The sequence below is a fragment of the Capra hircus genome, chromosome 22 (assembly GCF_001704415.2).
Source record: "Capra hircus breed San Clemente chromosome 22, ASM170441v1, whole genome shotgun sequence".
In the NCBI taxonomy this organism is placed as follows: domain Eukaryota; kingdom Metazoa; phylum Chordata; class Mammalia; order Artiodactyla; family Bovidae; genus Capra; species Capra hircus.
The window spans coordinates 22,897,380-22,909,721 of NC_030829.1; positions in this window are offsets into that span (position 1 = coordinate 22,897,380).

The following is a 12,342-nucleotide window of genomic DNA, read 5'->3' on the forward strand; positions in this document are numbered from 1 at the left end:
TATAAGAGCCATAGAAAACTAATATGTAAACTAATCAAAACTCTCCTAAATGTCTGATGATTGCAAAATAAGTACAAAAATTGTTTTGATTGGAAACAAAATGTGGCAGTATCTAATAAAGTTAAAAATACATCTTCCATGTGACCCAGCAGTCTCATTGCTAGGTACTTAAACATTTATAAACTCAAATGTTTATTGCTGTTTTTTTTTTTTTCATAAGTCATCACTGGTTAGTAGATAAACAATTCACAGTGGAATGCTCAGCAATCAAAAGGGGTGAACTCACTAATAAAAAGGGATACAGATAGCAAGGATGACTCTCAAATGTAACAGAGTGAAAGAAAGCAGACTCAAGTCTGTGTATACTCTGTGACTATGTTTATATGACTTTCTAGAAAAGACAAAACTGCTGGGACAGGAAACAGACTGGTTTCCAGGGATTGCAAGGGTGAGGAGGGTGATGGCAAAGGGGGTGACGGAACTGTATGTGATTGTGGCGGTGAGTCCATGGTTATATGTTTGTCAAAATTCATAGAGTTGTGTACCAAGAAAGAGAAAGCTTCACTGCTTGTAAATTTTACCTCAGTAAGCTTAAGTATATGTATAAACAAGCTGCCTCTGAAGTCAAGGAATCTAAGAAACTCTGTCTGTTTTTTGTATGTGTTCTTTATAGTTGTTTTGTTTTTCCTATAGTTGACATCTAATCTTACAGTGTTGTGGTCAGAAAAGATGTTTGAATTGATTTCTTTATTTTTTTTTAATTTACCAAGGCCCAAAATGTGATCTATCCTGGGGAATGTTCCACATGCACTTGAGAAAAAAGTGAAATCTATTGTTTTTGGATGAAATATCCTATAGATAGGCATCAGTTAGGTCCAGCTGGTCCAGTATATTATTGAAAGCTTGTGTTTCCCTATTAATAAACCCTGTCTATTGAGTCCCATTTCTGTTGTATCATGAGAGTTACTTTTTAGAAAAAGGAATTTTAGAAATAGAAAGAATTTTAAAGCTCATTATTCAGATTCCTTTTTGTTTCAGAATCTTTTCCCCAAATAGTATTATTAAGTAGATACTGTATGCCATAACACTATAGCTGGTGCTTTACTTCTTTTAACCCATAAGACATTCCTATAAAAAGAGTATTTTTTAATAATAAAAAATGTTAATTATAGAGATGTGCAAGTGGAAGAGGTTATTTAACTTCACACAGCTGCCAGTGGTAGAGTGGACATTCAAGCTCTGTCATTTGGATTCTAGAGGACACTCTTGTAACCATTACATTGCACAGTCATTTTTTAAAATGAAAGCCTTAAAAAACAACTACATGTGGAGCTGCTCTGGTTGCTTAATATGTTTGTGTGTATGTAGTGGAAGTAGGGGGTCTGGATCTTGGTGGTAGTTTCACAATAACAGTATAACTTGAACACTACAGATCTGGTCCAATGATATGATTATATAAGAAGGAATTTGCAGCCCAGAGAGGTCAAGTGACTTGCTCTAGGTCACACAGCTGGTTAGTGACCATCGCAAGTCACTCTCCTCACACCTGGTCAAGTATTCCTTCCCCAGTTCACAACAGAGGCCCCATTTTTAATACAAATATCTATCCTTTTAACCCATGCAAGACCAGTCCAATAGAAAATTTATCAAGTTGGATTTCCCCTCTTGATGCCATGTTTTTCCATTTAAAAAATAAATAAAAGCACATTCAAAGGAGAAACATTGCTCCCAAAGAGATGAGTCAGAGAAAGATAAATAAAGACCCACCTGATTCTAAAATCTGGGCTTTACAATCCTCCATTCTTCTCTTTCTTTGGGATGGTGTTAACTACATGTTTTACAAGCCCGGTAACCTATATTAGATTTTATAATGGAGAACTGAATTGAATTTGCATTTCAGAGGCAGCACTTGCTTGCATTCTCCCTTCTGTTCAAAGCCTCTTTCTGTCCCTGTGAAGCCTGCAGTGCACTGGAACCCCACATGCACATGATTTCCACTGAGGACTGCACAGCAGACCCAGCTAGGAACAAAGACCCAGCTGATCTTCCTCCAAGTAAATCCCAGGAAAATACTACAGCAGTTGATAAAGAAACACAGACCAATTAAGAGCTCAATATAGTAAGGTACTAAAAAAAAAAAAAAAAGAAGAAGAATGTCAATTTCACTGTACATATTCTCACATTACAGAAGAACACATGGATTTCTACATTGTTTCATTACACAGGGCAAAAATAAGGATCGGTGGCTTTAAGCACCTTTCAACAGAAGGTGGGTGCAGTATGGGCTCAGTGAATTATGTGAGTCTGAATTCCAAGGTTCCACTGACCTTCTGGGATCTAGTCTAGAATATCCCGTCAGCACATCTTTTGTCAGTGATGTATAGTGTAGATGTACTTGCTTCAGTCATTCAGTATTTTATTGAGCACCTACTATGTGCCAGAACCAGGCTTAATGTTTTCCATCCATTATCTCACTGAGTCCTGTGTAACGTTCCTAGATGCAATCATTGTTATTCTTCGTTTTGTTGTCTTATCTTTTCATTTTGACTCTATTATGATTTTAAAGATGCTGAAAAGATTAAGTATATTGCTCAAACTCACATGTTTATTAAGGAGTGAAATCAGAATTAAGCATGTCCTTAGTCACTCACTTGTATCCAACTCTTTGAGACCCCATAGAACTGTAGCCTGCTAATAAGCTCCTCTGTCCATGGGATTTTTCAGGCAAGAATACTGGAGTGGCTTGCCATTTCCTCCTTCGGGGGATCTTCCAGACCCAGGGATTGAACCCGCCTTTCCTGTGTCTCCCTCAGTGTAGGAGGATTCTTTACCTGCTGAGCCATCAGAGAATTAAACACAGGACTCTCTGATTCTAAAAATGCTTTTTTCTGTGGATTACATTATCTTCAGAAGTAGATGTGGAGGCAGAATAGCAAAATCAAACTAAGCTGACCAAGAGTATCAACTTTGCCATCCAAACCTGAACTTGTCTTACTCCTTAGTCATTTCTAATATGTTTATTTGACTTGGCTAAGACATTAAAAAATTATTAATATCCAAATAATACTAACATCAGCAAACTCTGAAACCATGCAGTCTAACTCCCTTATTTTGTACACTAATTCTTTATTCCACACATGTTTACTGAGAATCTGTTATCAGATGCACAGTGCTGAGGGTACGCAGTCTCCAAGCCCTTGAGCAGATTGCAGTGTAATGGAAGCAAACAACAGGAATACAGATCATTTGGAGTCCTGGCACTTTGAGAGAGATGACTGGTAGGGGGTTTAGTAGAACACAAAGAAAATAACCATGTGGTATAGATTTGGGGGGTCTAGGAGAAGGTTATGTCTTTGCTGAATTCTGGGAAGGACACAAAAGAAGATAGCAACTCAGAAGGACTGGCATTAAGGCCCCAGGGAAAAGGGGCTTGAATTAAACATCTAAGAACTATACTGTCTGAATTTGACCTCTCCTTCTTCCCAGTCCCACAAAGGACGAGAGGATGGTGGCATTAGATACATGCAGCCAGAACTCTGGGCCTGGGCTGTAGGAATCTAGACAACCACAAGGACCAGGTGAGAAGAATAAACATATATTAATACAAGCAGTGTTCGGTGGGAGTGACTGTGGTTTGTGTGGTATAATTTATACCTGTCATAAAAATTCAAGGGAGGGAAGCCTCCTACACTATTGGTGGGAATGTAAACAGTATGGAGAACAGTATTTGTTGTTACTGACTTTTAGCTGCTGTCTTGTGAGATTCTTTGTTACCCCATGGAGTAGTCTGCCAGGCTCCATGAGATTTCCCAGGCAAGAATACTGAGTGAGTTGCTATTTCCTTCTCCAGGGGATCTTCCTGACCCAGGGATTGAACACACATCTCTGCACTGGCAAGGAAATTCTTTACCACTCAGCTATCATAGAAGCCTATGGAGAACAGTATTGAGGTTGCTTTAAAAGCAAGCAAAAAAAGAGAGTTATCATATGATCCAGCAATCCCATTTGTGGGCATATATCTAGAGAAAACCATAGTTGGAAAGGATACATATACCTCAGTGTTCATTGTAGCACTATTTACGGTAGCCAGGATGTGGCATCTGAAATGTCCTGTCAGCAGAGGGATGGAAGAAGATGTAGTATGTGTATGTGGTGGAGTGTTACTCAGCTGTCAAAAACGATGAAATGATGCCATTTGCAGCAACCTAGGAGAAGGCGATGGCACTCCACTCCAGTCCTCTTGCCTGGAAAATCCCATGGACAGAGGAGCCTGGTGGGCTGCAGTCCATGGGGTCGCAAAGAGTCGGACATGACTGAGCGATTTCCCTTTCACTTTTCACTTTCATGCATTGGAGAAGGAAATGGCAACCCACTCCAGTGTTCTTGCCTGGAGAATCCAGGGATGGGGGAGCCTGGGGGGCTGCCATCTATGGGGTCACACAGAGTTGGACATGACTGAAGTGACTTAGCAGCAGCAGCAGAGTTTGTCATACTGTGGGAAGTAAGTTAGAGAAAAACAAATATATGATATTGTTTATAGTGGAATCTAAAAAAATGTTACAAATGAATTTCTCTCTGAAACAATTACAGATGTAGAAAATAAACTTACGGTTACTGGATGGGTAAGGGATTAGAGGAGGAATAAATTAGAATTTTAGGATTAACCTGTATACCCTACTATATTAAAAAAATGGATAATTATTAAGTACCTTCTGTTTAGCAGAGGGAACTCTACTCAATACTCTATAATGGCCAATATGGGAAATAAAAAAAAAGAAAGAGTGGATATGTTATTTATATGTTATACCTATTTATATATGTATAACATGAAATCAAAAGGTGCTTGCTCCTTGGAAGGAAAACTTTGGAAAATCTAGACATTGTTTGAAAAAGCAGAGATAAATAGTCAAAGCTGTGGTTTTTCCAGTAGTCATGTACAGATGTGAGAGTTGGACCATAAAGAAGGCTGAGCATTGAAGATTTGATGCTTGTGAATTGTGTGCTGGAGAAGAGTCAAACCAGTCAATCCTAAAGAAAGTCAGCCCTAAATATTCACTGGAAAGACTGATGCTGAAGCTGAAGCTCCAGTGCTTTGACCACCCGATGTCAAGAGCTGACTCACTGGAAAAGACCCTGATGCTAGGAAGGATTGAAGGCAAAAGGAGAAGGGGGCGCCAGAGAAAGAAGATGGTTAGATACCATCACTGAATCAATGGGCAAGAGTTTGAGCAAACTCCAGGAGCCAGTGAAGGACAGGGAAGCCTGGTCTGCTGCAGTCCATGGAGCTGCAAAGAGTTGGACACGACTTAGCGACTGAACAGTGATGGCAGCAACATAACTGATTCACTTTGCTATACACTTGAAACTAACACAACATTGTTAATCAACTTAGCCCAATAAATTAAAAAAAAAACTCAATAAATAGGCAAATGGGCAAGGACACTTGACAATTATTTTAGGTTGCCTGGTATATTTATCCTCTGTCAAACTTGCTGGGGTAACAGAATCTAACTCTTGACACGAGGGTAGGTGCTGGACTCTGGAATCGTCAGTTGCAGTGCTTGGTTGTCCTGGACACAGCTGTTGGCTCAAGCAGAACCAGCTAGAGGACTTCTCTGGGACCAATACGCAGAAATTGAAAAGAGACCTTGTCTTATCAGTGAGGTTTCTAAACCGGAAGGAAGTGAATCTAGAATAATAATAGCCATTTATTTTCCTTGCCTTACAGAGAGCCTGCCTTCAGTCTGGATCCAAGCAGAGACCTGGGAAAAAAAAGACGTGGAGTCTTAGCAGCACGAATTTCCTAATCCAGCCCATAAAGCTCAGGTTCCTACAGTTCTTCCTCCAGTTTTCTGAGGCACTCCCACATCTCTCCCAGCTGGTGAGTCAGTGCATCCCTTTCTTGTTGATTGACATGTTTTAGATGAATTTGAGATGGATAACTTGTAATTGAGAGTCCTGAAAAATAGAAATGACTAAAGAAGAAATTCAAATGTCATTGTATTATGTGAAGTTCTTTATTATGCTAAAAATTTAAAAAGTGAAGTGAAACAGTTAATATCATTAGTTCTCTATCAAAGAAAAGAAGACCAAAAGGTACAATGATACTTGGGACTTGTTAGGGTACAGGAGGTGAGCTCTCATAAAGTCATGGTGGGGGTCTAACTTGAAAAGCCATCTGAACATATGTAATCAGTGTGTGTGAAAAGTACCCTCCTTTTAATCTAGCAATTCCACCTCTAGTAATCGATTCTGAGAAAGTAATTGTATAAGCTTACAAAGTTGTATATGTACAGGAATATTTATTGCAGAATTGCTCCTAATAACCAAAAATTGGAATAAATCCAAATGTCCTTTGGGTTTTGCTTTTTTTTTTTTTTTGAGGTAACATTTGATTTGTAACATATGTTTTATGTATACACCATTATAGTTTTACTGCTGTGTACCCTAGAATATGCTCACCACAAAAATTTTTTTCTCTGTCAGCCACCATACAGTGGTTCCTCACTCCCCCAAGCCCCTTTGCCTTTGGGAACCTCTACTCTGTCCTCTGTATCTACTTGTTTTTTGTTTTTGCTTGGTTTGGTTTGTTTTTTATCAGTTGTTTATTTTGTTTTCTTTCTTTCTTTTTTTAATATCAGGGACACATGAACAGTGTTCCAGTTTATTCTTTTGTTTGTTTGTTTTTATATATTTTATTATTTTTTTTTATTTTACTTTATTTTACTTTACAATACTGTATTGGTTTTGCCATACATCAACATGAATCCACCAAGGGTAGGCAAGAATATACAATGGATTAAAGACAATCTCTTTAATAAGTGGTGCTGGGAAAACTGGTCAACCACTTGTAAAAGAATGAAACTAGAACACTTTCTAACACCATACACAAAAATGAACTCAAAATGGATTAAAGATCTAAACGTAAGACCAGAAACTATAAAACTCCTAGAGGAGAACATAGGCAAAACACTCTCCAATATTTTGTTTTCTTTATTAGCTCTTTACTTCCACAATCGAGTGAGATAATGCAGTATTTGTCTTTCTCCATGGGACTTCTTTCACTTAGCCTAATACCTTTAAGGTCCATCCAGTTGTCACGAATGGCAGGCTTTTGTCTTTTTATAGCTGAGTACTCCTCCACTGTGTGTAAGTATGTATGTGTACTTCTCACATCTTTATCCACACATACTTCGATGGGCACTTAGGTTGTTTCAAAATTTTGGCTTTTGTAGATACCTTTTCAGATTAGTGTTTTCATATGATTTGAGTAAAGACCCAGCAGTGGGACACTTGGGTCAGCTGACAGTCCTATTCTCACTTCTGAGCAATCTCCGTATTGTCTTCCAGAGTGGCTGTGCCGGTTCGCATTCCCACCTGCAGTGCATGAGGGTCCCCTTTTCTCTACATCCGTTTCAAAATTCGTTATTTCATTTTTGCTTTTTTAAATAACCTTTCTCTTAGGTATGAAGTGACATTTCATTGTGATTTTGATTTGCATTTCCCTCGTCATCAGTGATGTCGAACCTCTTTTCATGTACTTCTTGGCTCTCTGTGGGTATTTGTTGAAAAAAAAATAGTTCATCTGTTAATTCCCCCCCATTGGGTTAGTTTGATTCTTTTGCTGTTGAATTGTATGAGCCCTTTATCTATTTTGGGTATTAACTCCTTATCTGATACATCCTCGGCCATTCAGTAGGTTATCTTTTCACTTTATTGATGGTTTCCTTGCTGTGCAGAAGTTTTTTAGTTTGATGTAATCCCAATTGTTCATTTACTTTTGTTTCCCTTGCCTGAAGAGAGACATCTAGAAAGATACTGTCAAGACCAGTGCCAAAGAATATATTATATATGTCTTCTTCTGGAAGTTTTATGGTTTGGGGCCTTATATTCAAGGTTTTAAACCATTTTGAGTTACTACGTGTGTATGGTGTGAGGTAGTTGTCTAGTTTCATCTTTCTGCATTTGGCTGTCCAATTTGGGGGAGGGGGATTGACTTTTTAAATGATGATGTGATGATAGAGTGGAATCCTATTCAATGATTTTAATCATTAAGGCAGATCCTTCTGTAGTGACACTGGAAGATGTCTTCAATGTACTGTGATGTGATCAAAGCATAATATAGAATAGGAAATATAGTGTGACCTATTTTCATTTAAGATGTATATGTTTATATGTATGCATTAAAAATCTGGAAGGACTCATGACTGAGGATAAGGAAGGAAATTTTACATCTGAGTTGTTTAAATAGTTCATAAAAAATACACTCTTTAAAATACAAAAATATGTTCCCATATTCATATGGGAGGAAAGGATATACGAAAGGATTAGACCAGTAGCCTTAGGAATAATCACATCATGGAAAAAGTGAGCTACTTAGGCTTTAGTTAAGCCTTCTGCAAATACAGAGTAGCTACAGACTGACAGATAAGATTTGGAAGTAACCTGTCAAATTTTCATATGATCCAAAACATAGGGGCTAATCTGGAGCTGGGTTAAATCACCACCCCTTTCCCCCCTTCTGTGCCAAGCACACCACCATTAGGAGTAGACCTGGAGGCCCAGCCCCTGCTCCACTAACAGCAGCTTTGATTTACCTAATTCAGTTAGCAACTCCCTCGTTGGGATTTTGAGAACACTGCCATCTTTGCTTAGAGGACAGAGAGGGTTTAGGTTTCCCCACTTTTAGGTTGAACCATTTGAAATTGCCACCACTGAGCTACTTCGATTTATAGGAAGGTCAACCTATAGTTCATCAAAACACACTCTAATGCAGAAGTTTATAGTTTATACAGTCTGTATGAAATGATGTCTTCAGTAGCTCATAACTACTAATCAAGAGTATATCTGGTCTGAGTGGGTATCTAGTCTTCCAAGTTTGGGTGATGTGAACAGTCATGGTTGCACGATCTGAACTGTGTGCATATGTTAACCTTATTTCAGAATGATTGGTAGAAACTCATTTAAAAGCTCTGCTCCAGCCTCCGCTGCCACCCTCCACCCCCTCCTCACCTCCACACCACTCCAGGTCCTATCCCAGCTCTCTTTTTCACACTTACCAAAAGAAGCTTTAAGAGTATCTTGTTGTTTTTACTTCAAAGGACTGTTAAATACAGAGGCAAGGCATAGAAATCAAACTGTGGAGGTTCTCAGAAGCTAAAGTATGCTCTGTCAAAGATGTGAGAGCAAAGCTAAATCAAATAATAACTTGTACATTTTAGGTGGCCTAAAGTTATAAATTGCAAGGCAGCAAAGATAATTAAGAATAATGTTCAAAAAGGTAGAATCAACATAAATCATATAAAAAGGATAACAAGTTTTATCACCCAAACCGATTTTGAGGCAGGTTTTAAGTTGGATATGTTTGGAAGGCACCAAAGCGGATGATTAGATATGATATTCAGCTTAATGTGCAGGAAAAGCAATTGGGATGAAGCAAATCAGCTTCCTGACTCTAATGCAGGGAATGTGGAGGGGTTTATTAAATATAAAATTAAATTTAGATTTATAGCCGCTATTGATTCACTAGAAAGAAACTGACATTATCATATCATTATTTTTTAATTTCTAGCTTCAGATGCCTTATTAAACAAACAAAAAATAGACTGAAAGACAAAAGTTGGCATCAGTTTCAGAATAATTTTTGCCTTTTTCCCTTAATTATTTCAATCTATATTCATTTATTCCCTGCATCGGTGTCACAGGGAGCACACTGCAAATATAGAACATTATGTTAAGGTGTAGATGAGACACGGGGGGACGGCATTTTCAAATATTAACCTTCTTATATAAATGAACCAAGTTATTAACATTTTAAAAGATCTCTCTATGACCGATGGTGTTCGAGGCAATAGAATATGTCTAGAGAGAGTAGCGCTGGGTGTTAGTTTCCTAGGAGGAGGTTCCTGAGCAAATCGAGAGGCACTGAGGCACAAGGATGAGCAGAGAGGACAGACGTGGCGTTATCCAGCGGGTTGTCATTGCCAGATCCGGGGTGACTAGAACTCAGCTGCCTCATCCTGGAAGATACTGCTGAGTCCTGGTGTGACAAGGTAGTGTCCCCCTTTCAGAGGGCTTCCCCTTTCTGCTGCGTTCTGCTATTGTCAGCCTAGAAGACCCAGCACAGAATGCAGATGCAATCAGTGTAAGGTAGAACCCTGGAGAGGAATGTTCCTTGGGTTTCGCCATGTAATAGGAGGTGGAAAAAACAGCTTAAAAACCTGAAATGTGATTAGGTCGTGAATGTGGAGCCAGCTGGAGAAACTGAGGAGAAAGAAGAGCTGTGGCCTAAACTGGAATAAGCCAGCTGCTGAGTTTCCATGAATGGTGAGTTTATTTTCCAGAGTCATCTACCAGGAAACCCCTCGTCATTGCTCAGGGCTGTCAGAAGTCCCAGATGCTCCTTTTCCACCGCTGTATGGGGGCAGACCCATCTGTCGCCTCTAATCGAGCCCTAAACCCTCAATCCGCAGGTGTGAATGTTGTTCCCTGGTGCTATTCCCACCTGACTGAACTGACAAGGCGTCGTGCCTTGGCCCCTGACTCAAGTCGCTACAGATACCCTCCGGCTAGCGCACGTCTAGTTGTCACCACCTCGAGGCCGCCTTTTTGCACCACCTCCACCCTGTCAGGGAATCATCTCAGTCCTCCCCTGCTCTAGGGGTCACAAGAGAGCCTCTTTCTTCCCTGGAGAGGTTGGAATGAGAATGGTTTAAGGCAGATGGGCGGGGATTGGTGTTTTATCTTGACCATTTGCTAAGATTGTTAGCACTAAGGAGAAAAGGAGTTTCTGATCCCTTTCCGACACCTCGGCCCCAGCTGAGGAGGCTTTCCCGGCTCCAGTGAGCCCCAGGCCACATACACATAATGGCAGCATTTGCTACAGAGTGTGCATGTGATACGCTTTGATAAACGGCCAACTGAAGATACCCAGGATAGTTTTCAGTGTGATAAATATATATGTGATGACTGTTTGAGTCACATAACTATCATATTGCATCAAACTCACGAATTTATGGGTCGTGTAGGATGAGGCTGTGGTGGAAGTGATGAGTTTATTTGAAGAGTAAAATTGCAGGAGTTATGTGTGTGCACCTGCTCAGTCAGAGTCACGTCTGACTCTCTGCGACCCCATGGAGTAAATAGCCCACCAGGCTCCCTCTGTCCATGGGATTCTCCAGGCAAGAATACTGGAGTGGGTTGCCACTTCCTTCTCTAGAGGCTCTTTCTGACGCAGGGATCAAACCTCCATCTCCTGCATTGCAGGCAGATTCTTTACCAATGAGCCAGTAGGGAAGCCCCCTCAAGAGGTACAGAGATATTGAAAAATACTGAAGGGCTATGTTAATGACTCCTGGAGAAGGAAATGGCAACCCACTCCAGGATTCTGGCCTGGGGAATCCCATGGACAGAGGAGCCTGGTGGGCTAAAGTCCATGGGCTCACAAAGAGTCACACAGGACCGAGTAACTGAGCACACTCATGACTGGAGGTCAAGAACACTCACAGTAAAGGATTTAAAGAGCATGGGTGAGACACAACTGGCCTGAATGGTTCACAAGGAGCCTTTTGTGCAGTTGGGCTCTTGATCCTATATACTGCCCTAGAGATTGACGTGATTCTAGGTTGAGGCAAACTTTCCTTTGTCCAAAACACTCGGTACATCCCACTTCATGAGCCAGCACTAGAATGCAGGATAAAGATGAGTTCCAGTTGTGTTTGCCAACTTGGGACCCAAGTTCAAGCTTCTCCCTGGGCCCCAGAAACATGAAAGGCTTGAGGACGCTTCTCCCAATATCGTAGTGCCTTGGGGCCCCTCATTCTAGGGATGGCTCTGTGGACTGCTGCTGCAGAACCTGGTGGGGGAGGGACTCACTGAGGGACGCAAAGATGAGTTCCGCCACCCACTCCAGTGGGGAATCAAGGCAGTTTGGGAGGACTGTCTTCTGTGGATCCAGAGGAGGGAAATTTTTTTGCAGTGGTATCATTTGGTATTAATGGACATGAACTTGAGCAAACTCTGGGGGATAGTGGAGGACAGGGAAGCCTGGTATGATGTAGTCCATGGGGTTGCAAAGAGGTGGAAGAGCTTAGCAACTGAACAACAACAACAGTGTTGATACTTGGTGTCAACATTTAGAGTGATCTTCTGACTATCTGTGGAGTGATGTGTGAAAATATTCATGGATACACATCGATACAGACACTCAGTTTACTTCTTTTCTTCTTGGTTTTGGACTTTGTTGAAACTGCTTGATGTTTTATGTCTAGTAAGTGAGGAGATCCTGAGTACTAATAGACAATACCTGTGTCTTAAGTGTATTAGTTTCCAAGTGCTGCTGTA